General features: G+C 41.6%; 1 protein-coding gene across 16 annotated transcripts in view; it reads right to left on the bottom strand.

The window, feature by feature from the left end:
- The window catches only part of PRUNE2 (prune homolog 2 with BCH domain), a 293,156-nt gene that overhangs the window by 117,144 nt on the left and 150,855 nt on the right, over positions 1 to 25,157 (bottom strand). The gene's annotated exons all lie outside the window — the stretch shown is intronic.

Raw genomic sequence — 25,157 nt, 5'->3', positions numbered from 1 at the left:
CCTTAGTTTCTGTATCTGAAAATGAGAATAATAATACCTACTACATAGTTTATCAAAAGGATTAAATAAGATAGTTCATATAAAATGCTAGCAAAGTCCTTGGAATATTGGAAATAACAGTTTAAAATAAAAATGAGTTCAGATTGTCACAGACATAGGCATTTTTGTCTGTCATCCCTTCTTTCGGGGAGGAATCCTCCTAACTTCATATGGCCGACCTGCGGTTGTCTTTACCCCTAAACTGAGCTCTAGGTGTGGCAGGTGAGCCAGGCCTAGCCATACTCTGCTCCATCCACTTGGCCACGGTGATGGTTTCAGGAATAACATGTGACCTGAGAGAGGCTACTCAAAGACTCCACAGGGGTTTTGTGAAGCTCCCTGTTCCCCTGAGACACTGAGATCTAAGGATCACATGAGTCTAGAGCTGCCCAGAGCCATCTTGGGGAGTCATGGAGAGAGAAGTGTCCCTGAGGATGAGGACAACACTGAGAAACAGAGGCAAGGGGTGGAGAAAAAAGGCAAGCCCTGATGGCACACTTGGAGTTTGAGTCCAAGAGTATCAGAAGCTAGATCTATCCTGATGATCAACAGAGCAGTTAGTTTGTTGTTTTCCATAAGCAAAATTGAGTTGAATTTCCGTTACTTCCAACTGAAGAATAGAGAGATGAGGCCACAACTCATGAAAACCTACTAATTATAATCAGAGAAATGAACATTTGCAGGAGCAGAGGCCACACAAAGAGAAAAGCTTTTCTTCCCAAATATTACTTTTTTACATTTTAGAAGCAGAGTCCCCCACATTTTACTGAGGAAGATAGTTTTGGATTTTTTTTTTCATGCTAGTCATGACTAGCAGCTAGCCCCATAGTGGCTGACAATTAAGTTACCAAGATACCAAAAGAACTGGGGCGCCCACCAGCTGGACTCCTACAACCCCAGGACAAGGGAATAGCAGGAGTAACTGGAAGGGACCGTGAAGACCTTATGATCACTCGTTAGGCTGCACCAACCTAGGAAGCGTCCATCAAACAAAGGTTGATATTATCATATGCAAAGAATCAAAACTTAAAAGTGTAACAATACTTATAAAGGGAAAATAAAATTTTATGTCTATAGAACAATATTGGCTTCTCTACAAATGATCAAAATAATCTTAATTGATGTTCACCAATTTTTTAGCTGGTAGTAAGATAAGAATTGTTGATACCCATTTAACAGATGAGAAAGCTGAAGCTCAGAAAGCTTCAAAAATATTCCCAATATCATACATAGTTATTTGATGTTGAAGCAGGAACTGGAACCCAAGTTTTCTAAGCTGTATTCTAGCATATTTACACGTGCCATTTGTTCTCATTTGAGGTTTAGCATCATATCTGATAAGAACATACAAGGAAATTTCTTATTTCACTTAACATTATCTTTTAATCATCTTTCATTCCCTTATTGTAATCTAAGGAGAAAATATGAAATACCAAATTTGGATAGCTGATGAAAATATTTTTCAGCCTCAGAGATTAGCAGGGTGTGTGTCAGTGTGTGTGTGTGTGTGTGTGTGCGCGCGCGCGTATGTATTCAAAATTTGTAAAGGGATACTTTTTCTATATACTTCTTTTCAGAAATAGTATAAGCACTCTGGTGGTATGCTTTCAAGAGACTCAATGTGGGTGCATGAAAAAAAAAACACATAAAGTAAAATTAGGCACAATGTCATATGACATACTTTATGCTATAAATAATTTCTGGTCTGGTATCTAAAAGAAAGAGGAAGTTCCAGTGTAAACCTCTAGAAGGAAAACAAAATGAACAAAAGGTAAATAATTTATGAATGGTGTCTTAGTCCATTTGGGTTGCAATAAGCAAATACCACAAATTGAGTAGCTTATAAACAACAGAAATTTATCTCTCATAGTTCTGGAGGATGGAAAGTCCAAGATCACGATCCGGACATATTCGGTGTCTGATGAGCACCTGCCTCCTGATTCATAGGCTGCCATCTTTTTGCTGTGTCCTCACGTGACAGAAAAGGTGAGGTTCTCTCTGAGGTCTCTTTTATAAGGGCAATAATCCCACTCATGGGGGCTCTGGCCCCATGACATGATCACCTCCCAAAGGCTCCACTTCCTAATACTATCACTTTGGGGATTTGGATTTTAACATATGAAGTTTGGGGCAACACAAACATTCAGACTGGCGAGTGGGGAGAAATAAAGCACTTCTTTGTACATGACTTCATTCTTGGGCTTCCTAGTAGTCCAGCAACTGAACATGGCAGCAGAAGAGGTCTAAATGGAAGCAATTATTGTATTATCTATTGCCTCATACAGGTTTTGAGAACCACAAGCCTTCTACCCTCCACACTGACCTGGGAAAGGCCACCTAGGTGCCAAAGCATCCTTCTTTATGGGAAAAGTATAAGATGGTAAATGGAGAGGCTACCCCATTTCTGTTTGCACAGAGTTCAGCTGTCATCAACTGCAGCCAAGGTCTTTTTGTGTGTAGCTATATTCCTTCTTGATGAGATAAAACTAAGAAATGTGCTCATTTGTAGGCTTGCTCTATAGAAAGCACAAGACGTTACCTTGTACCTTCTCTTCCTTATTTACAGGTAAGAGTCTATTTATTAGTAAGCTGCCAGGTTGATGAGTCAAGGAATTATGAAGCTCCAGCAGTGGCTTGCCTCCAGCCCCATCCTTTCTTGAGACAAGCACAGATGAGCATTCAAGCTCAATATTGAATCACTGGCAGTGCTTGACTGTTCTGTTAACATCAGGGAGAGCAGAAATTTATAGACACCGCTGCAGGGCAACACATAACGGGTATGGAGTGCAAGACCATACAAAAATATTACAGGTCCTGTATTCAGAAACTGTACCAAGAGCTATCTACTTTAGCAACATAGCCTCAGGTACAAATTTACATGCAATAATTCATATTCTACCAAATAAATCCCAGGCAAACAGAGTAATGCAAAAACATATTTCCTGCTGTCAAGAAAATTTCTGGCAAAATTAATCAACCATTCATCCATTCAGGCTCTTTGCATACCCTTTTGTCAAAGAGGGAATACTAAGAGATTTCTTTTCTCTTCCACACACTCATTTCAATGAATTGAAGAATCCATCAAGCTTGAGTTGATTTATTGAACTGTCTCTTGGCTCAGCAGTACAACTACAGCAAATGAACTGGTAACTTCTCCTAAAACCAGCAGTGATTCCATTCAACAATATCTGATTTATTTAACTCTTTATAATTCCAGATTTAACTTATTTTTGCATTTTTAAGCAGAACAATTTTTTGGATAAGACCTTGTATATTTGCATGCATTATTTAGTATTTTGAAAGTAGTGATTAAAACATACAGATCCTAAGACTTCTTCAAGATACTTTAATAGCACATTTAAATTAGGTAGTTTTTTAAACAACGATTTATTTAAAGACCTACAGCTGTGTTTGAAATGTTTCAAAGTGTTTGTTCTGGTGGTTAATGTTTAACATTAACATTAGATGACCAATCACTTTGGTTTACAGCACTAAAAACATACAAACTGCTTATTTTTGTATTTTAATCATTCTACCAGGTGAAGAGAATCACCGTTAGGGGATCTTTAAGGCGTAAACATTAGCAAGCAACTGAGCTGACTGTTTAAACACAGGTTTTTTTCACTAAATCGTGTCCATTGAGCCCCATGGAGCCCATTTATCACATAACCAACTTTGCATTTTTCTTTGTAAAGATGTACGACCTTTGCCTATTAGATTTCATTAACAGGGCACCATACAAGGCTCCTGTGCACATGGCAGGATAGAAAGCTCAACATCCTCGCCTGAAGGATTTGTGGGAACAAGCTCGTCTTCAATCTTTGTCCCTGGGAGGCACTTTTAACACCTGCCAACCACAGCACTATCATCAGAAAAACATTTAGAGATTTATCTTCGGGCTGGTAATTATAAGAGATAATTTGTTTGGAGTATGGATAAAGTTGGTCTAGCATAAACAAACTAGAGGCTCAAATTACATGATGAACATCATTAACTATTGATTTAACCACTGCAGGTCTGCAGGCTCACTGACACTCTCTGAAGATGGCGGGTTCCTAAAAAGTCATGAGAGTTGAGGGATGCATTTCAATGTATGCTCAGAGTCATCCTGGCTTTCATCATCTTCCTTCTTCTTCTGAGTATCCAACTCTCGGTAACCTCTGTTTAGAAGCCTGAACATTAAGCACTATAGAATTATTTGATACTTTTCATGTTTTAGAATTGAAGTTACTTTGCTTTAGGAAGATTTTTAGAGGGATGAAGTCAAAGGTAGCATGTGTCATAGAGCACATTAACCTTTCAAACCCCTTGGAAAGACTTTAAAATATATTATTATCACAGCCTCAAAATCACCCCGTGAAGTAGGCAGAGCTGGTGTTGGAATCCCATTTTATAAGAAAACTGACACAGGGAGGAGCTGAAAGTTTAACGGCCTCAACCTAACTACATTATGCATGGATTCCCCCGTATATTCCACTATTCTTATCCCATTTTCCACAAAGAACACCAAACTGCAGAAGTAAAACAGAGTACTAACGAGGAAGAGAAAAATCTCATGGATGAATATATAGTAGATGTAAAAAGAAATGCTAGAGTGCAGGAGTAGAATTCCTGGTTTGGATACTAGCTGTAGCCAATGCAGCTCTGTCTTTAGTGGTGATGTGGCTTGATGTGAAGAGTGACAGCCTCAAGCTCTCAGTTTAGAGCCATGCCTATAAACACAGGAAGTACTCAATAAATGACACTATTTATAGTCTTTAATGCTATCATGAATGATGATAACAAAAAGAATAGGGTTGGCAAGGACCACTGAGCCTTTCCCAAATGTAAGTCTATATAATTGCTTACCAGAAATCCCTGGAACCAGGGATATATTTTGTTATTGAATGTTGTTTTCTTTTAATTTGAGAAAGGTCAACCCAAGTGGAGCCTAGGGCAGCTCCCCTAAAGCACACAAATATATATGCATCAAAGTATATAAAGAGGGATAAAGGCCATAAATATCACGTCAGAGTTTGCGGTCAGAGTTTCAAAAGCCCTAGCGTTTTCAGAACTCTTTAGATTTCAGAATTGTAGATGGGGGACTGTAGACCTGGACTAATTCTCAATAAAATGTTAACTATCCACTGGGCGCGGTGGTTCATGCCTGTAATCCCAGCACTTTGGGAGGCCGAGGCAGGCACAAGGTCAGGAGTTCGAGACCAGTCTGGCCAACATAGTGAAACCTCGTCTCTACTAAAAATACAAAAAATTAGCTGAGTGTGGTGGTGTGCACCTGTAATTCCAGCTACTTGGGAGGCTGAGGCAGGAGAATTGCATGAACCTGGGAGGTGGAGGTTGCAGTGAGCTTACCTGGGCGATAGTGTGATACTCCGTCTCAAAAAAAACAACAAAGTTAACTATCGAATATCCAGTGCTCAGTGAAAAAGAGCAGGGATCATTTCTAATTATATGTGGAGGTTAATTTAGAATTAAGCATTGAAGGGTCATCTGGCTGGACCCCAACATGAGTCAATTCAAAGAGAGCCAAAAGGCATTAAAATAAAATTGCATTAATATGAACTCTACTAATTAATACAAATGGTGGATTGTTTGAAATTTGCATTTGCTTTCTCAATGAAAAAAATCTAGTTATTCTCAAATACTGCAAGAGAAATGTTGTACTTGCTTAAGAATAAGAACCCTTTATATTTAAACACTTTTATAATTAATTAAAACATAAGTTTTAATATTTAATTAGAATTCCCTCTTAGCTAGTGATCAAGGTAGATAATCAAAATTCCTCTAGTTATCAGGCATCTGTTGGCTGATTGAACTTATATGTTTCTAAAAGTTAGAAAACTAATTGTACTTTTTAAATAATCACAAACTCACATCTCACTATTGAGATGGTTTCTCCTAGACTCTCTTATATATTGATTTATCCTACACTTACTTAAATTAGTGAGGCTTGAACCCCATATCAAATGAACTCTTTCCTAGAGATAGGGCCACATTAAGATTTCAAAGCTGATTTCTTGTCAAGATTTAAGGGCGAAGAATACACTCACAAAAATTTTAAAATAATCTATGTGTAGGAACCCAAAAATTCCATTAAGTATAATACATTTGTTAATCATATACAAATATGGCCTATAAATGCACTGTGGTGTAAGTAGTACTCATTTCCCCATCCGCTGAGTTTTTAATTTAAATAGACTGACAGAATTAGTTCTCAACTATCTCACGACAATCTGTTTTTCTTTATGTGATTCTTCTCTAACCAAATTATTGTAGTTGGGATCCCTCCTGAAGTTATCAAGATATATTTGCCATAACCCAAAGACAAGCGTCATGGAATAGATGGCAACTAACAGTATCAACTGACAGATTCATGAAACTGAATACAGAGCCCAGAAAGCATATCTAGAAATTTAATATATTGTGGAGTCCTAATTAGGGAAAAGGAGTCAGGCTGGTTGGACCAGGGGAAAGCAAGGAGATAGAGCAAATAAGCTAGGAATGAGCCTTTCTTCATGGTCCAGAACATATAAACAAAAAGAAGCAGCAGAAAAGCTATAGGTCTGCTTTACTTTATGGGCCAGGACATATGGCCCTCCTGCACAGGTAACTCACATACCTCACAAACTTCCTGCTTACCATCAAACACCTCCATTTATCAAACACCTCAGCTGACAGAAGAATGCAAGTTAGCTCCCTGCTACCTTGGCGTTATCCATCAGACTGAGAACCATCCTACAAAATCTCCAGCAAGCCTTTGTCTCCTTGCAGTCAGCTTCTCGCATGCTGATTTGCCCGTTGCCTCCTTGCAACACATTTTCCTACATTCTCTAATAAACCTGTCTTTCTTTACCTACAACTGTCTTGGTAAATTCTTTTACTCCCATGCCACTGGCCCAGATAGTCGTGCTCACCCGCAACATATATGACAGATTGGTGTTTCAAATTCACCAATCTGACTATTTTGACTAATAAAATGGTAACAACATAATTGGTATACATCTGAAGAAAGAATGCTAGAATCAAATTTCAGATGAATTAGAGATCTAAATGTAAAAATGTCAAATAATAAACTATTTTAAGGGAATCAAGAGGATTACATAATCCTGTACCTGGCAGAGCTTATTAAAAACACCAAAAAAACAAAACAAAACAAAAAAAACCTCAAAGACTGTGAAAGAAAAGAGATATACTTGACTTTATGAAATTAATACATTTTAAACTATATATTATATCATAAAGCCAAAAGATAAATGGTGGACTAGGAAAATTATCTGCAGTACTTATGATAAACAAATATTAATCCTTAACATACATAACTTAAAAAAATCAATTAGAAGAAAGTCAGGCTGGGCATGGTGGCTCGTGTCTGTTATCCCAACACTTTGGGATGCTGAGAAGGGAGGACTGCTTGAACCCAGGAGTTCCAGACCCAGCCTGGGCAACATAGTGAGACCTCGTCTCGACCAAAAAAAAAAAAAAAAATCAAGAAAATTAGCTAGGTGTGGTGGCATGTGCCTGTGGTCCAAGCTACTTGGGAGGCTGAGGTAGGAGCATTACTTGAGCCCAGGAGGTGCAGGCTATGGAGAGCCAAGATTAGGTCATAGCACTCCAGCCTGGGTGATAAAGTGAAACCTATCTCCAAAAAAAGAAAGAAAAGAAAAATAACAAAAGGCAAGCAATTCAACTGAAAAATATGCAAAAGACATAAACATACAACTGAGAGAAAGAAAAGCAAATAGTCAATGAACATACGAAAAAAGGTTCAATCTCATGAGTAAATCAAGAAAAAGCCAATTAAACACAAATGAGATACCATTTTTACTATTATACATCTAAGATTTTAAAGGGAGAAAAAAGTCTAGAGCTGCTAAGAATATAGGAAACCTCTCAAGTTGATAACAGTGAGAGTCATATGGTTTGGCTGTGTCCCCACCCAAATCTCATCTTGAATTGTAGTTCAAGATGTCTTGTCCCACATGTCTTGGGAGGGACTCAGTGGCAGGTTAATTGCATCGTGAGGTCGGTTACCTCCATGCTGTTCTTGTGATAGTGAGTTCTCACGAGATCTGACGGTTTTATAGGGGGCTTTCCCCTTTGCTTGGCTCTTATTCTTCTCCTTCCTGCTGCCATGTGAAGAAGGACATGTTTGCCTTCCCTTCTGCCATGATTATAAGTTTCTTGAGGTCTTCCCAGCCATGTGGAACTGTAAGTCAATTAAACCTCTTTCCTTTATAAATTACCCAGTCTTGGGCAGTTCTTTATAGTGGCATGAGAATGGACTAATACAGAGAGCTACAACAAAATTTTGGAAAATAATCTGATACTATTAATATTAAAAATAAGCATAGCATAAAAATCAACAATTCCATAGTTTTGAGAAGCTAGTCCATGAAATAAAATAGTATGTAGAGATAGACACATGAGAATAGTTAATGTAGCATTGTTCATGGTGGCAAAAATTGGAAATAGTTTGACCATCCCTCTAGGGGGAACTGTCCCTTAGAGGGACAGTCATGTGTCAACCAATCATAGGAAAGAATGTCATGTTAATATTAAAAGACTGATTTAAATATTGATCTTCACCTGACATATATTAATAGGAAAAAGAAAATTCCATAATAATATGTATACTATGATTCTATTGCTAACACTGATATAATTACATATTCCATACTTCCATATATTTATTTCCATAAGTATGTATGTATGTCTGTATGCAGTTGTGTAAACACAGAATGTGTTAACTTTAGTTACCTTGGGGAAAGGTAGTTGAGGGTGTAAGAGTGCAGGACAATTTACTAAATATTTCTTTATATATTTGGTATCATTTTTCTTAATAAAACAAGCAAGCATTCTTTTTGCAATTTAAAAACAAATAAAGGGAAATGAGAGAATAATAAACTATGAGGTTGTCTTGGTTTTATATTGTAAAGAATCTGGATAATATGCTCAAGTTTGTCTAAGTGCACTAATAAACACTAGTGGTTGAGAGTTAACTGAGGCGCCTTCAGCAACTCATTTGTTAAACAGTCAGTTCCTTCTGAACGAAATGCAAGTCATTATCTACCCACACAAGAAAAAACTCTGTAGATGCGTCTCCTATGTCAAGTTCAGACGCTGTGTTATTATAATCATTTATTCTGTTGGCAAATACTCTTGTAAGATTTAAACTAGGAAAACCAAACTTTCCAAGGTCAAAGTGATAAAGGGAATTAAAGCACTAGATGAGTGACAAGGGAGAACTCCTTCCACAGTGGAGAGAGGACTCACTGGTGATAGACTGGAGAGCAAGGGTCCCAGGGACTTGGGGATTAAATAGATACAGGTTTTTCTACCCCAAGGGTGGGGCTGTCTGCTTCTGACTCATTTCTATGCCTCTCCACAGCTGCCTCCTACCACCCCTCTAGAATACGCAGCCTTACATCAAAGCAACCCATATACCCTTCCTACTCTAAACCTTGGAGGTGGGGTAGAATATGAACTTGCTGAGACTATTAGTTTACAAAGGCATACCCTACTATCACTTGCTGAGTTCCCACATGTTCCCCCACACAATGGGTAATCTCTCTTTTCCCTTCTCTATCCCATTCCTACCCCTGCTCTGAGCCCCTGTTTGTTTAATCGTCCTTGAGAAAGAAGCCCCGGCCCTTAAGTCTCATTCCAGGGTAGCTTGCAGCTCTCACCAGGGCTGTGCCTCACCCAGCTGCTGGACTCCATACCACTCTATGTGGTGCCTTCTTTGCAGGTAGCAGACCAAAGGATGCTGAACACCACCTTATGCCTCAATGAACATCTTTATTTGGCTTATTGCAGCTGGGAAATCTTCTCCTAGACAAGGCTATTCTCTAGGAGAAGGTCCAAGGTCAAGCCCTAGACTTTCCCCACCAAGCCTTACCATGACCATATGTTAATTGCTTTAACAAGCCCTGGAAAGTTATGCTTTCCAGCAAAGAGGGGAGAAAACAGTAGTAGGCACCCATTGAAACCACCTTTGCAAAAATTATCACAGAAAATTATGGCAGTGAAAAAGATCTGATTTAACTAACCTCCATCTTGCCTTTGGCCTTCAAACTGCCCTTAATTATTCCTCGGTTTAGGCCAAGCTAACTTTGGAGGACATTAAGTTTACAATTTAGATGATAAGAGCCCTTCCCCAAAACTCAGCTGCCTTTGTAAAACTAATGAAAGCCTCTCAGGCTAGGATGAGAGGAATTTGAATTCCGCTGAGGTGTAGACATAAACAATTGCCAACCCTCATTCCAGAGATCACAAGATGTACAACGTCTCCCGTCAACCCTATGGATAACATCACTATTGCAGAATCTAAGATTGGCCTTTTAGGATGTCTTTTCAGGTTTTCTGCATGTCTGATGACTGATGACTCCAGCTGGACCTGCCAACCATTCCTGTGGGGCCCACTCAGAAGTGACTCAGCACGTTTGAGGACCATGTCCCACACCTCTATGACTGCACCCCCAACCAATCAGTAGCAAGCACCCATTGCCTAGTACCTCCCTCTTCCCCCAAACTATCCTTGAAAAACCCTAGCTTCTGATTTTGGCAAAGGCTGATTTGAGTAACAGTAAAACTCTGATCTCCCATTTAGCCAGCTCTACATGTGCAAGTAAAACTCTTTCTCTATTGCAGTTCCCCTGCTTTGATAAATTGGCTCTATCTGGGCAGCGGGCAAGAACCACCCATTGGACAGTCACATTCTGTCTGCCCAAGAGCTTTTCTCTTTTGTTAACTGATCCCTCTCTCTGACCACAAGGAAGGGCATGTGATTCAAGCTGCACTAACCATAGTATTTCGCCCTCACTTCCCCTGGGGACAGGTAAAGGGAAGTAGCCTGTGTCCCTATAGGCATCAGTCAGTGTCCTGAGCTTGGAGAAACCCTTTTCTCTGATAATGAGACTTTCCTGTGTGTATCTAGAGCTGCTGACAGTGCCTGTGCTCAGAAGGGGAGAATGAGGCCAACCCAGAGGGCAGCAGGATGTGATACTGTGAAGTATGTGTGGTCTTGGTCCCATTTTCTGGCAAAAGCTCCTAAAACCCATGGACTCTCCAGTGGGATAGGACTGTCTTATCTCTCTGAAGATAAGATGACTGATGACTGTTGGCTGAGGGCCCCTAAATAGCTTCAGGATGGGGATTGGTCACTGGAAAGATCAGGGCATTATTAGAGGCTTGGGACTTTCAGCCTCACCCCCCAGCCTCGGGAGAAGGCAGGCAGGCTGAAGCTTGAATTAATCATCAATTGTCAATGATATAATCGGTGATGCCTATGTAACGAAGCCTCCATAAAAACCCAAAAGAGCAGGATTTGGGGAGCTTCTGGATAGCCGAACACATAGAGGCTCCTGGTGATGTTGCATGGGTGGAGGGTCATAGGAGCTCACACCCCTTCTCACATGCCTTGCCCTGTGCATCTCTTCCATGTGGCTGTTCATCTGTATCCTTTGTAGCATCCTTTATAATAAATGGGTAAATGTGTTTCAGTTCTACGAGTCATTCTAGCAAATTAATTGAACCCAAGGAAGCAGTCATGGGAACCCCAATTTATGGCCAGTGGGTCCGAAGTTCCAGAAGCCCACACTTTTGACTGGAACCTGAAGTAGGAGGCGGTCTTGTAGGACTGTGCCCTTAACTTGAGGGATCTGCCGCTAACTCGGACTAGATGAATAGGGTTGTGCAACTCCCAGCTGGTGTCTGCTGAAGAAGGGTTCGATTGGTGTGCAGGGAAATACCTCCATGCATCTGGTGTGTCAGAGGTGTTGTGGTGTCTAAGAGGTGGAAGAGAGTTCACAGTTTTGTAACATAAGCTAGTGAAACTTTTGCATTTAACTACTGCAAACGTTACTGTTTATTGAGCCTTCAATGTGCCAGGAATTGTACTATATTCTTTAACTAGAATCAGTGGGTTTTCTATCTTTCTAGAGTTTTGTGTTCCATGATAATCCTATTCTCTCCTTAATTTCATAAGTGAGGAGACTGAGGCTCAGAGGGGACAATTTACTTAAGATCACACGAGGTCAGAGTAAGAGCCTCAAATCAAACTTGGTTCTGGTGGACCCCAAAGCCTCCGCCCACTACTTCTATAATTGAGTTGGTTCCTGTGTGTGCTAAGACAACTTCTTTCAGGGAAGAAAATCAACTGGTCCCCTTAAGAAATAGATACTCGAAGTTCTCTAAGCAGTACTGCTTAAGGACGACAACAAATCCCGCTGGGGCAGTTCTTCTGAGTACAACTCTGTCTTCCTTAACACTCACTCTTCCTCCATATTCTCCACTTCTCTCTCTCTCTCTTTTTTTTTTTTTTTTGAGAAGGAGTCTTACTCTGTCGCCAAGGCTGGAGTGCAGTGGTACGATCTTGGCTTGGCTTACTGCAACATCTGCCTCCCAGGTTCAAGCAATTCTCCTGCCTCAGGCTCCTGAGTAGCTGGGATTACAGGTGCGTGCCACCACGATGGCTAATTCTTGTATTTTTTTTAGTAGAAACAGGGTTTCACCATGTTGGACAGCCTGGTCTTGAACTCCTGACCTTGTGATCCACCTGCCTCGACCTCCCAAAGTGTTGGGATTATAGGCGTGAGCCACCGCACCCGGCCCACTTCTTTTATACTAGGAATTCCAGTCAAAGGTCAAACATTTTCTGTCACCAAGAAGGCCTTCTTTCCCTAACAGAGTAAGAATGAATCCTGATATTTGAGGCAGTAGATAAATAACCTTTGGGGAGAAAAGATAGTTCAAATACAAAATCCTTCCTCTCTTTTTTCAACCAAATTTTGAGGTCCTATCATGTTTGCAAATCAAGCCAGGTTCTCAGAATACAAAGCTGAAGATAAGGTCTCTGCTTGCTAAGACCCTCAGATTGCCTGGACGAGACGGGCTGGAAAGACAAACAGGCCAGCTAGTGGGATGCGGTTATGGCCAGAGAGAGGCACCAAATTCTGACAGGACATCTTTAGAGACAATGTGGATTAGTAACTGCTATGGCTGAGGGTGGAGGAAAGATGGGGGAGTGACTGTCAGTGGGTTTTGGGAGTAATGAAATGTTTTAAAATTAGATTAGGGAGATGGTGGCACAGGTCGGTAAATACACTAAAAACCACTGGACTGTGTAATTTTAAAAGGTAAACTTTATGGCACATAAATGATATATCCATCAAACTTTCAGAAGCAATCTGACTTGGAGCGTCAGCGGAAGCTTCTTAAATCTGGATGACTGAACTGCATTAGAGGAGGTGAGTGGGTCCAGCTTGGTGAGGAAGTGGGGAAAGGCATTTCAGGTGGATGGAACAGCATGCAACAAGGCACAGACATGGGAAAGAGCTGCAGAATGAAACACCATACATCATGGGAGCCACCCAGGGTTCAGTACGGTGGGTGCAAGGGGTGTGTGCTGAGTGGAGGGAGGTGAACCTAGAATTAATACAAGTGAGGCAGAGCGGGGAGCCCTCTTAAAGGATTGCCACCCACGGCCGACCTCCGTAAGCAAGGAAATAAAGGAAAATCTTGAGTTCCTTTAAGGGACATTCTAGGCACCTACCTAGCCATGAGAAGTAAATGAGCAACCTAATAAGTAAGAAGGTAATAATGACTCAAAACAACAGCCAAAGAAGTTAGGATCACAAGATGTTTGGTTCCATATAGAAACTAAAGATAACACTGTAACATATGCCACGGAGTTGTTTTCCAGAAATCCGGCCTCCCACCAAGTGGAAAATGCCATCAGCTGACACAGAGACCTCAAATAAGGGTGAAATTGAGGACTGAACTCTGACCGCAGTTCTTTGTTCTAAATTTCTTCCTAAGGGTCTTGGAGAAAGTCAGTCCCAAAGCCCAGACATCAACATTCCTTTCTTCTGACCCCCAAGTTTTTGACAAAGCCCTGCTTCCTTAACCAACTGCAAATCAGAGAATCTCTGAATCTACCTATCACCTGTAAGCCCCTCATTTCAAGGTATCTTTTTCAGCCAAATCAGTGTATAACCTCCATGTACTGATTTGCAGTTTTGCCTGTAACTTTTGATTTTCTGAAATTTATTCCTTCCTTTAAAAACCCTTGCGTGTATCCATCAGAGAGGTGAGGTCGTAAGTGTGAGCTTCCCAGCTCTCCTTGCTTGGCACCCTGCAAATAAATGCCCTCCTTTCTCTTGCTGCAAAACCTCAGTGTGGATGTTTGACTTTACTGCGCCAGGTGAACGGACCCCAGTTTGGTTTGTAACACAAGGGTCAGAAGTCAGTACCTCATTTGCTATGCAGCGAAGTACCACTTTAACTGGAAATGTATGGAGAGCCACTGAAGGATTTTAAGAAGGGAACAGGGCATGACAGATTTGCGTTTCAGTGTGAAAGGGCAGACCAGAAATGATTTAGACTCAAGATCAGAATCGCTTTCTGATCTTGAAATAGTAAGAAAATATATACATTATTTCCATGAAATAATAAGAAAAATCTGTATTGGGTTCTGCTCCCAGTTCCTGACATAGAACTCCTAAAACACTTTGTCATTTCCGAAGTGATAGGGGTGCCAGAAGCATTTTTCGTCTTAGTATTTGGTCTGACCCTGGTTCCTGACACAGCATTCCTAAATCCCTTAGAATTTCCTGGGTGATAGGAGCGTCTTTTTGTTCTAATGAGATGACACTGGTGGGCTTCTGTGTTGATGAACACATCCATGTGTCAGGAGGGTGGTGCATTCCAACACCAAAGACACAGAAGCTCCTGTGCTCAGGACCCTTCTCGACCCCTATGTACCTCTTCATTTGTGTTCTTTGTCATATCTTCTATTATATATTAATAATAAACCAGTAAGTGTAAATGTTTCCCTGAGCTCTGTGAGCTGTTCTAGCAAATTATTGAACTGGAGGAGAGAGTCATGGGAACCTCTGATTTATAGCCAGTGTATCAGAAGCACAGGTGACAACCCAGACTTGTGATTGGCATGGAAGTTGGGGCAGTCTTGTGAGACCAAGCCAAGGTGGCTTGCACTCATTCCAGGTAAACAGTGTCTGAATTTAATTGAATTACAGAACACCCAATTGTTGTGGCAGAGAATTGCTTGGTGTGGGGAAAAACACCCCACACATTTGGTGGCCAGAACTACAGAGGAGAGGAGAAAATTAGTTTTCCTATGCACAGTCAGTGTCTCCCTGTCAGGACCACAGCTTGCAGGGCCTGAAATCCAGTTCACGATCTCACCCACGATGTATTTACAAAGTCAGTTTTTGCGGTGGGGCAGCATGGACTGAAGAAAGGGGTCCCTAATTTGCACAAACAAAAGAGTCCATGGGCTATTCTTGATTGCTATGCTCTGGGTAAGACAAAAGGAGGTACTGAACTAAGGCAGTCGGCAGTGGGAGCAGAGAGAAGGTGACCTGCTCACATTTGCCTTGTTGAGTTTGAGGTGCTTGTATGAAAACCAAGAGAGCTGTATGCTGTTCCTTGAAAGGTATCCTTATGTGTCTAGAAATCAATGAAAGGTCAGGCTTACAAATATAACTGGGAAGTTGCTAATGCAAACCTAAAGGATCGTTTGTGGGAATGTGGACTGGGGTTGAGCTTCTGTAGCAAAAGGCATGGGAATTCACTGTTATTTATTGAACCAGACTAGGAGACAAGTATAAAGATTAAGGAAAGAAATGATTAATGTTCAACAGAAGGCTCCTGCTGTATCAATTTGCCAAGCTTTTTGGCTCAACATATTAGCCCACCTAAATCTAGACCCGTAACATACGCATAATGCACAAGAAGTTGAACTTCCTTTTTGCCTCACAAATAGCCTCATCTAATGCACTCTGCTAAGCAGTCTGGATATAAACAGCTGTTCTTTGCAAGAATGCTAGACATTCTTCACTGACAGATGGCAGCAGTTCCCTAGGGGACACACACACACACACACACACACACACACACACACAAACCATAGTAGGGTCAATAACATTGATATTCATCAATGAAGTTACTGAAATTTAGAGTCAGTGAAAGGCCTGGAATTAAAAGCATACTGAAGTTAGTATGTCTTCTAGGCCTAATGCCAGCACAGATATTATTATTTTGCATACTTGTTATGAACAAAAACACTTTCCATTTTATATTTCACTTTTAAAGAGTCAGAGATAATTTGCAACAGTTAGATCATTAAATGCTTGTTCTATACATCTCAGATTTCCTTCTGCCCTTGTCACAGGAAATAGAAGGCCTTTAAATTTGTATCTTCGTGGGAAAAGTACCAGGCAAATCCATACTGAGACATGGCAGAATAGCTGTTTGGTTTAAGTCAATATATTTGGAAAAAAATCTCTCATCGAAAATACTACCAGAAATTCTTACTGATCCCTCCAACCTCCAGCCAAAATGAATAACAAAATAAATTTGGTTAGATATTTATTGTGATAGAAAAGAAAGAATAGGGCTATTGACATTACATTCTTCACCAAACTCTAAGTCAGAAAACTAGTGGTGGTTTTGGAAGCAGTGGATTTTGTTCCTACTAAATTTAAGTGTGGAGAACTATCAAATTTGGATCTCAGGAAAAGCCATGACACCATTTAGGAGCATCCACTGAAATTTCTTCTCCCCAAGAGAGATAGATTAGTTAGGCTCTTCATAGACTCATATAACTTTAAAATTGAAATGAAAGAAAAATCAAATATCAGGATTTAGATGGGCCTTAAAAGCTACTCAGTTCAACGACTCACTCACTCCTTAAATGCCTTATACCTCACTCTTGCAGGCGGTTTTAAAGCCTGGGATTGCACACTTCTACAGATGGGAAGCTCATGACCACATGAGATGTTCATTCTGTCTTTGGATAGGATATTAGAAAGGTTTTTTTCCTTATATGGAGGTCAAATTTTCTCCTTAAACTTTTTTCTGTAGGCTTTCTGTCTCCTGAATAGAAGGTTAATAATAACAACGAATATTTCAGCACTTATAATATGGCAGGCAATGCTCTGAGCATATCACAGGGATTTATTTATTTATTCCTGAAAATAATCATTTTGGACAGGTTAATAATGGTATTAATATCATTCCCCAATCTACAGGTATGGAAGACTAGGGTGTAGAGAAGTTAAGCAAGACCACATGCTTTAAAAATATTTGATCCAGCCGTTGGTTAGGGATACTGACTCCAGAGCTCAAGTTCTACACTTGAATAACCCAAAGATTGGGTAGTCCAGTCTTTCAGAATGTTTGAAAAGAGCCATTGGGCTCCCCTCTGATAGTTCTAATAGAAAAAGGCAACTATTGCTTTTAACATCATCTGTTAATCAGATATTTAACCTATGTATTAATTCTAAAGAAGGTATTACTTTTTCAAAGATACACTGTTTTTGTTTTTGTTTTGAGACAGGGTCTTGCTCTGTCACATAGGCTAGAGTGCAGTAGTGCGATCACACCTCACTAGAGTCTCAACCTCCTGGGCTCAATGGAACCTTCTGCCTCAGCCCCTTGAGTAGCTAGGACCACAGGCAAAAGCCACCATGCCTGGCTGATTTTTTAATTTTTTGTAGAGATGGAGTCTCATTATGTTGTCCAGGTTGGTCTCAAACTTCAAGATTCAAGTGAGTCCTGCCTCAACCTCCCAAAGTACTGGGATTACAAGTGTGAGCCACTGTGCCCTCCAAAATACGTTTTTCAGCACATTTATTACTAAAGGATGCAATTTATATGAAACTTACAATATGACATTAGAACTGAGAGCCATCTGCTTATGAGAGCCTGTGCTTTCCACTGCAACCAAGTTTTTAAAAAGCTCTCCTTCTCTGTCAGGAGTAATAAGGAACCTTGTGAAACAGATGACCTGTGGATTCTCCATTCTGGATGAATGTTACAACACCCGAGGGTGCATTTTGAAAAATGACCCCCAGGCCTACCAGTGCTCACCACTCCCCTGAGATTCTGGTCTAGAAATCAGGAATAGGGCCATGCTTCAGTAGTTTTTAAAAGTTGCCTAAGTGATTCCACCACACAGCCAGGGTTGAGAACCATGGATCTAGTGACTAGACATGGTTCGGACTGCAAACCTGTAAAAGGCCACATGGCTAGTAGGAGGCAAAAGGTGAGACTGAGACTGGAACCCAGGTTTTATGACTTCATAATCCGGATTTTTTCCCAATGCGTGTTATTGTCAGCATCTCTTCTTTACACCTAGTCCCTTAAAAATGAAAAAAAAAAAAAAAAAGCCCTTTGCAGTGAGAAGGATGCACATGTGAGTGAACATAGAGAAAAGCTAGTTTTAAGGCTGCTTCAGGTTTTAACTACTCAGAACATGCTAATTTGCGGGGGGTGGGAGTGCGGTGGGGAAGCAGAATAACAGGCCTATCTCTGATGTGTTAGTACTTCCCCTCCTTGATTTTACTGACACGTAAATTAATATGTCCCAGGACACCCCAACTTCACTAATTCCACATAAACATTCTATCATGTTTTAGGTCCTAATGAATCGTCTATCCATGAACTTCCCTATTTATATGGCCATGCATGAACATCATTTTCTAAGGAGTGACTTCAGGGGGTTCTTACCTCAATTCAATTCTTTGCTGAATGTTACCGGCCAAATACTTCCTGTCTTTCTTTCTCTTGAATGCTCGCAGAGCTAGGGTGGCAGTTTGTACACTTGCTTTTCATTTGACCAGTTAGGCAGGACATTTCCTAGGTCCATCACCTTCATTCTTAAAATTCTATTAAAAGTTTATATCCTTCCGGCCGGGAGCAGTGGCTCACGCCTGTAATCCCAACACTTTGGGAGGCCGAGGCAGGCAGATCACGAGGTCAAGAGATCAAGACCATCCTGGTCAATATGGTGAAACCCCGTCTCTACTAAAAAGTACAAAAATTAGCCGGGCTTGGTGGCACACCGCTGTAGTCCCAGCTACTCGGGAGGTTGAGGCAGGAGAATCACCTGAACCCAGAAGGCGGAGGTTGCAGTGAGCCAAGATCATGGCACTGCACTCCAGCCTGGTGACAGAGCGAGACTCCGTCTCAAAAAACAAAAACCAAAACCAAAAATTTTGATATGGTTCCTTATTGCTCTTTTTCATCTCATTACTAACTTACCTTTTTTATTTATTTGACGATTAAACAGATACTTATTGGAGGCCTTCTGAATTCCCAAGCCCTGATTTATTTTTCTTCAAGGCACTTTCTCAAAACAGGAAATCATACTGTGTATTTAATAGTTTATGTGTTTGCTATTCGTCTCCCCTGCCCCCAGCACGGCAACAGGGACTTTATCATGTTCACACCATATCCTTGATACCTAAAGCATTGGCTCATTCATGGTAGATGGATACTTACTGAATGAGTGAAGAAATAAATAAACGAGTAAATGAATGAAAAAATGATAAACCGATGGACAGAGAGAATGAGGGAGGGAGGAATGGATGGCTGGATGGGTAGTTAAGTGAACACCATGTGCCACTGTGGGGATATAAAAAAAATACTCAGCTTCCTGCCCTAAAGAATTTGTGGCTAAGCATTCAAGAAGCTACACTGTCTAGTGGGGGTGTAGACAAAGAACACTGCGAGGAGAGGGCAGGAATCTAGAAGCCTGCCTTGAGGAGTCAGGGAAGGCATTCAGGGGGCAAAAAGGGGTCTTGTTAAAACGCAGATTCTGATTCAGACACCTCGGGGAGAATCTGGATTTCTCACAAGCTTCCAGGGAACGCTCAATCTGCTGCTGATCATACTTTGTTTTTGTTTCTGTTTTGAGTCACGGTCTCGCTTTGTCACCCCAGGCTGGAGTGCAGTGACGCAGTCTTGGCTCACTGCAGTTCGACTTCCCAAGTTCAAACGATCCTCTCGCTTCAGCCCGCCAAGTAGCTGAGACCACAGGCGCACGCCACCACGCCCTAGTAATTTTTGTATTTTTAGTAGAGGCAAGGTTTGGCCATGTTGTCCAGGCTGATCTTGAACTCCTGAGCTTAAGTGATCCACCTGCCTCGGCCTCCCAAAGTGCTGGGACCATAGGCGTGAGCCACCACGCCTGGCCAGGGGATTATACTTTGAGGAGTGAAACTTTCAAATAGTTTCCTGGTGGTCCTTCCCTTTCACCCCCTACCAACCACCAGCTTTGGCTATTAAGAAAGTGAAAGTAGATGAACAATATTTAAAATTAACAAACCTCAGCTCTTTACAGAGGCATTTTGAGGAATATCTGAAAATCTCCCAACTAACGAGAGGTCGTGTAAGTACATATGTCAAAAGGAACTGCTTTTTCAAGATAAAAAATTACTCTTGATTTAATGTATTCTACATTTATCAGTGAGTTACCCTAACGTCTCTTCTAATCTGAGTGAAAACGTCTCTGTATATCCTGGATCACTCGCGGCGCCCAGGAACTGTGAAGCTGGCCTAAACCAGTCCCTGCCAGCTCTCCTCTCTGAACTGGTAAACCCTTGGGAGCTGCCTGAATGGTTCACCGGCCAGATGGCGCTGCTTCCCCGTTCTTCCCAGGGTTGCATGGCTGTCGCAACTAGGAGCCAGCGCTGACTTTCCATCCTAACATTGGAATGCTTCCTCCATCGGAACAGCTGCATTCTCTTTGCCAACACATGTGTTTTTCAAAATCTCATTAGACATCTAATATTTTCAGCCAGACTGTGTCCCGAAGGCACTGTGGCCTCCCAGGAGGATTCCCTGAGTCTGGAAAAGGTACTCTGATGAGGAAAAGGCAGGTTATTAAAAAAGTGGGAAACAGAGGACCTGCTTCAAGTCTGCAAACATTTGTCATGGAAGCAAAATGGATGTTTCACACCAAGTGTGAGAAAGCCTCCACCACCAGGGGCAGGGGGGTGCCTTGAGGCTTCATGCTGTTCCCCACCCACCCTGCCCGTGCCCTGCCCCCCGTGATACTTAAACTGCAGTATTTGCAGTATTTGGGGGGGGGGTGCTGGAATAGCCAGTGCAAGCAAAGTGTTTAATCAGTATTAATCTCCCAGAATGTCACTGTTACTGCCTATCAATCTGCATAAATTCTACTGCAAAACTTTAGGAAGAAATGCTATTCAGAGCAAATGATGCATCAAATTCAAACAGGCCATCAAGACTGCTAATGGATTTTAATAGCAGCTATTACAGCATAATAGTATTTTCCCAACAGCTGTTTGTTGATACAATTCTGCGTTTACAGGACCTTTATGTCCAATCCCAGGAGATGGTTCACCATTCATTTATAATCATTTGGTTCCACCTACAAACAAATGCTACTTTATTTGCATTTGGAGATTGTGACTGGTCTGTAGATTTGACCTACTCCCACCTCATTCAACGAAACCAGCAGCGAATATTACAAGCTAGATTAATTAGTTAATATTTAGATGTACTAACTACTGCCAGAATAAATACTGTCAACTGGCAAACTCAGAGAAGCTTTTATTGATTGCTTGGCTGCATTCTGAGTCATGTTAGTTTTGAAAACTGCTTTTTACTCATATGCAAATGAGTAAAGGGCCTAAATTAGGATTCAGACTGAAATTTCAGAAACTAAAGCATCTATAAACCATTCTAAGTTTTTCTGCTTGAGATGACTAATATTAGAGAATGCCAATAAATCACTGCCAGAGCAAAGGGCTCAATTGATAACAATTGTGATAATAACTGAAGTGAGGAAGAATTTACTAATGAAGCCCAAAGCTTTGTTGCTAGTGGTATGGTCAAGAGATTACAACAGGCCAGGCATGGTGGTTCATTACTTGTAATCCCAGCACTCTGCGAAGCGGAGGCAGGGAATCACTTGAGCCCAGAAGTTCGAGATCAGCCTGGGCAACATGGAGAAACCCCATCTCAACAAAAATATAGCCGTACATGGTGGAGTGCATCTATAGTTCCAGTGACTCAGGAAGCTGAGGTAGGAGAATTCCCCTGAGCCCCTACCCAAAAAAAAGAGAGATTACAATAGATTCCAAAAGTCTTAGTGCAGTTTTAAGTTTTAATGACTTCAGAAATATGCATATTAAAAACTTACATAAAACATCATTTGAAAGTTTGTTTTCATTCCTTTTATACTGATTTAGTTCTGTTAATTAATTTTTTTTAAACAATTATTTTTTCTTTTAGTTAACCTTTGCTATCTTCAATCAGGAGACTACAACAAAATAGAAAGTTCAAAATATATTATTCAAAACTTACAAAACTAATAGAGTAAAAGAGATGAAAGTAACTAAACTTCCACATGCAGTGTTTTGTAAGTTTATAGTATTTCTATATCTGACACTATTAACACGTAAAACTGCACTGAGGCTTTTGGGACAAACTGTGTAGAACTTAAACAAACGCAAACTCAGTGAAACAAAGAAGTAGTGCTGAAGTCCCCCTCCTGTCCAGCCATGGGTGGTATGGTTCTTAAAGGAATCTGCATGTATAACTCCTGGTGTTTTCAGTCCAGGAGGTGCTGAGGGGTTTCCTTGCTTAGTGCTGCAGAGAGTTGCAGAAGAATCAAGTGGGAATAACAATGATAGGAAATAATTGCTCTGTTGAATCAGGGTGTCTGGTGTTTGTTATATCTTTAAAACAATTTTTTTCTTTTTTTGAGACAGAGTCTCACTCTGTCAGTCACGATGGAGTGCAGCAGCATGATCCTAGCTTACTGCAGTCTCAAGCCTCCAGGGCTACTCCCGCCTCAGCCTCCTGAGTAGCTGGGACCACAGGCAAGCACCACAAGGCCCAGATGAATCACGGTGTTTGGAAAGGATGCAGGCATTTTATACCCCACAGAACTTTACAATCCATACAAGCATTTCTCTCTACATTATCTCATTTAACCCTCAACACAATCTGGATGGGTGGATAAGAAGGCTGAAGTCACAGGGAATTTTTGAGATGGGTCCAGAAAAAAAAATTATAGGTAGCAAATGGCTGTGAATTTAAAGTCAAAGCTTCTGATCCTTCTCTATTCCATGGTCACCCTTGACCAGGGGGACTGATCCAAGCAACGTAGTCTAGGAGGGGCTCAGGGAGTTCAGAGAGGAGCAGATCAGAAAGTGGCAAATAGGGACAAGAACCTAAGCCCTGCTCTGCTCCAGTGCAAAGCGGTGTTTGCTGGAGAAGCGGACTTCATACTGGAAGAAACAAGCCCCTTTTAGCTGGAGGCCACTGAGCTGACTGGGCTACAGTCCCCTTGAGGTAGAGTTTTCAGCCGCAGAGGCCTTGTCTGCTCACCTCCCAATCTGGGTCTGCCTCCCTGGAGACCACTGTTTGAGGTGTAATGGAAATAGTGCATTTGATGCCTGCCTCTGTCACAGAGTTTTTGTGTGACTGTGAATTCATATTTACTTCTGATACAAACAGGAAACAGGGAGATACTGGGTAGAAGAGGGCAGTTCCCAGGCCCCACCCTCAATCCTGGAAACCCGTAGCCCTAAATGGGAATAAGCATTCCTGTTTTCGCACCCAAATATTGCCTTTTGGCCCCCATGCCCCGCTATCCTATACCCATACAGACCCCAAATCCCAGGCTTCATGAGCAGATAGGCAGAAGAGCAGATGAACAGCAGAAGAGCAGCGTGGCAGAGAAGGAGAGAAGAAAAGGAGTGTGTGAACATCAAGAGGACTTTGGCTGGGTTCAGTTAGAGAGGAGAGCGGCTGAACTCCAGGGGAAGATCATCTTCCCACTCCATTCCCTTTCCAACTCCCCATCCATCCTGTGGAGAACTATCTTCATCCAGCAATAAAATCCCCCACATTTACCATCCTTCACTTTGTCCATGTGACCTGATTCTTCCTGGATGCTGGAAAAGAAGCCGGGTACCAAGAGGGCACTGAACTGGTTAACACTTAACTCATCTGTGGATGGCAGAGTTAAAAGAGCACTGTAGCTTGCCCACCGGGGCTTTGGGAGTCACAGGCACCCAGCCCTAGATGCTACCATGGGGCTGGAGCCCAAAAGCACTCACACTGGCTCCTGTACCTGCTGGTCTGCGTGCTCCTCCTCCCACAAGGGGTTTGAGCACACAGCGCCCAAACAGACAATCCACACCCCTGTCACACATCCTGTGAGGGAGGTCAGGGAATTCTCCAGTCTCGCTTCCTTTGTACACTAACATAATAATAGTTACCCCCTACAGTTTAAATAAATTAGTTAAAAAAGCTGGTGCACTTGGCAAAGAGCTTGTCCATTGAATCTAATCTGGCTCCTTGGTGTAGAAACAGAGCTGCTTTCCTCTTCCCTGGGTATCTGGCAGTTGGGGTCTCTTGATGTTACTGCAACCTGAGCACCCAGCACACAGCAGGCACCCCGTACATGTTTCTGAATGAATGGATGGATGTCAAAAGCATACTCACACTTTCTCCATCACACGCCAGCTACTTCCCTGGTACCCTTATTTCCATGACTGATGCTATACGATATCATTTCTATCACTTTCCTTTCCTCATCAACTAGGGCAGATATTTTGGAGTCACCCTTGATATCACTGCTCCCCCATATCAGTACTAAAGATTCCTCTCTTTTTCTCTAACCTACTGTTTCCCTTCTTACTCTAATAATTCCAGGTCGCATGCTTATGACTTGTATCCAAAACCATTAGAATAACCTCACTACTCTTCCTGACATCTGTTTACCCTGCATCAGTCCACTCTACATGCTGCATCCAGATTAGTCATCCTAACTATGACCATGATTTTGGCCAAAAGCCCCCCAAAAGTAACAGGTGTCACAGTATTCCACATCACGTTCTACCTCTCCACCCTCATCTCCTATATGTCCTTCCGGACTTGTTCTACTTCAACCAAGCCAAAAACCCTGGCTCTCTACACGCATCTTAGATTTATTGCATTCATGCCTAGCAAGAAACCTGTAAATGTCCAGACTTGGGCCAGGCGTGGTGGCTCACGCCTGTAATCCCAGCACTTTGGGAGGTGGAGGTGGGCGGATCACTTGAGGCCAGAAGTTCGAGACCAGCCTGGCCAACACTGTGAAACTCCATCTCTATTAAAAATACAAAAATTAGCCAGGTGTGGTGGCACATGCCGGTAGTCTCAGCTACTTGGGAGGGTGAAGCACAAGAATCGCTTGAACCCAGGAGGCAGAGGCAGAGGTTGCAGTGAGCAGAGATCATACCACTGCACTCCAGCCTGGGCGACAGACTGAGACTTGGTCTCAAAACAAA

Source organism: Papio anubis, chromosome 13 (genome assembly GCF_008728515.1).
Source record: "Papio anubis isolate 15944 chromosome 13, Panubis1.0, whole genome shotgun sequence".
Lineage (NCBI taxonomy): Eukaryota > Metazoa > Chordata > Mammalia > Primates > Cercopithecidae > Papio > Papio anubis.
This window is presented reverse-complemented; position numbering and strand designations above follow the sequence as displayed.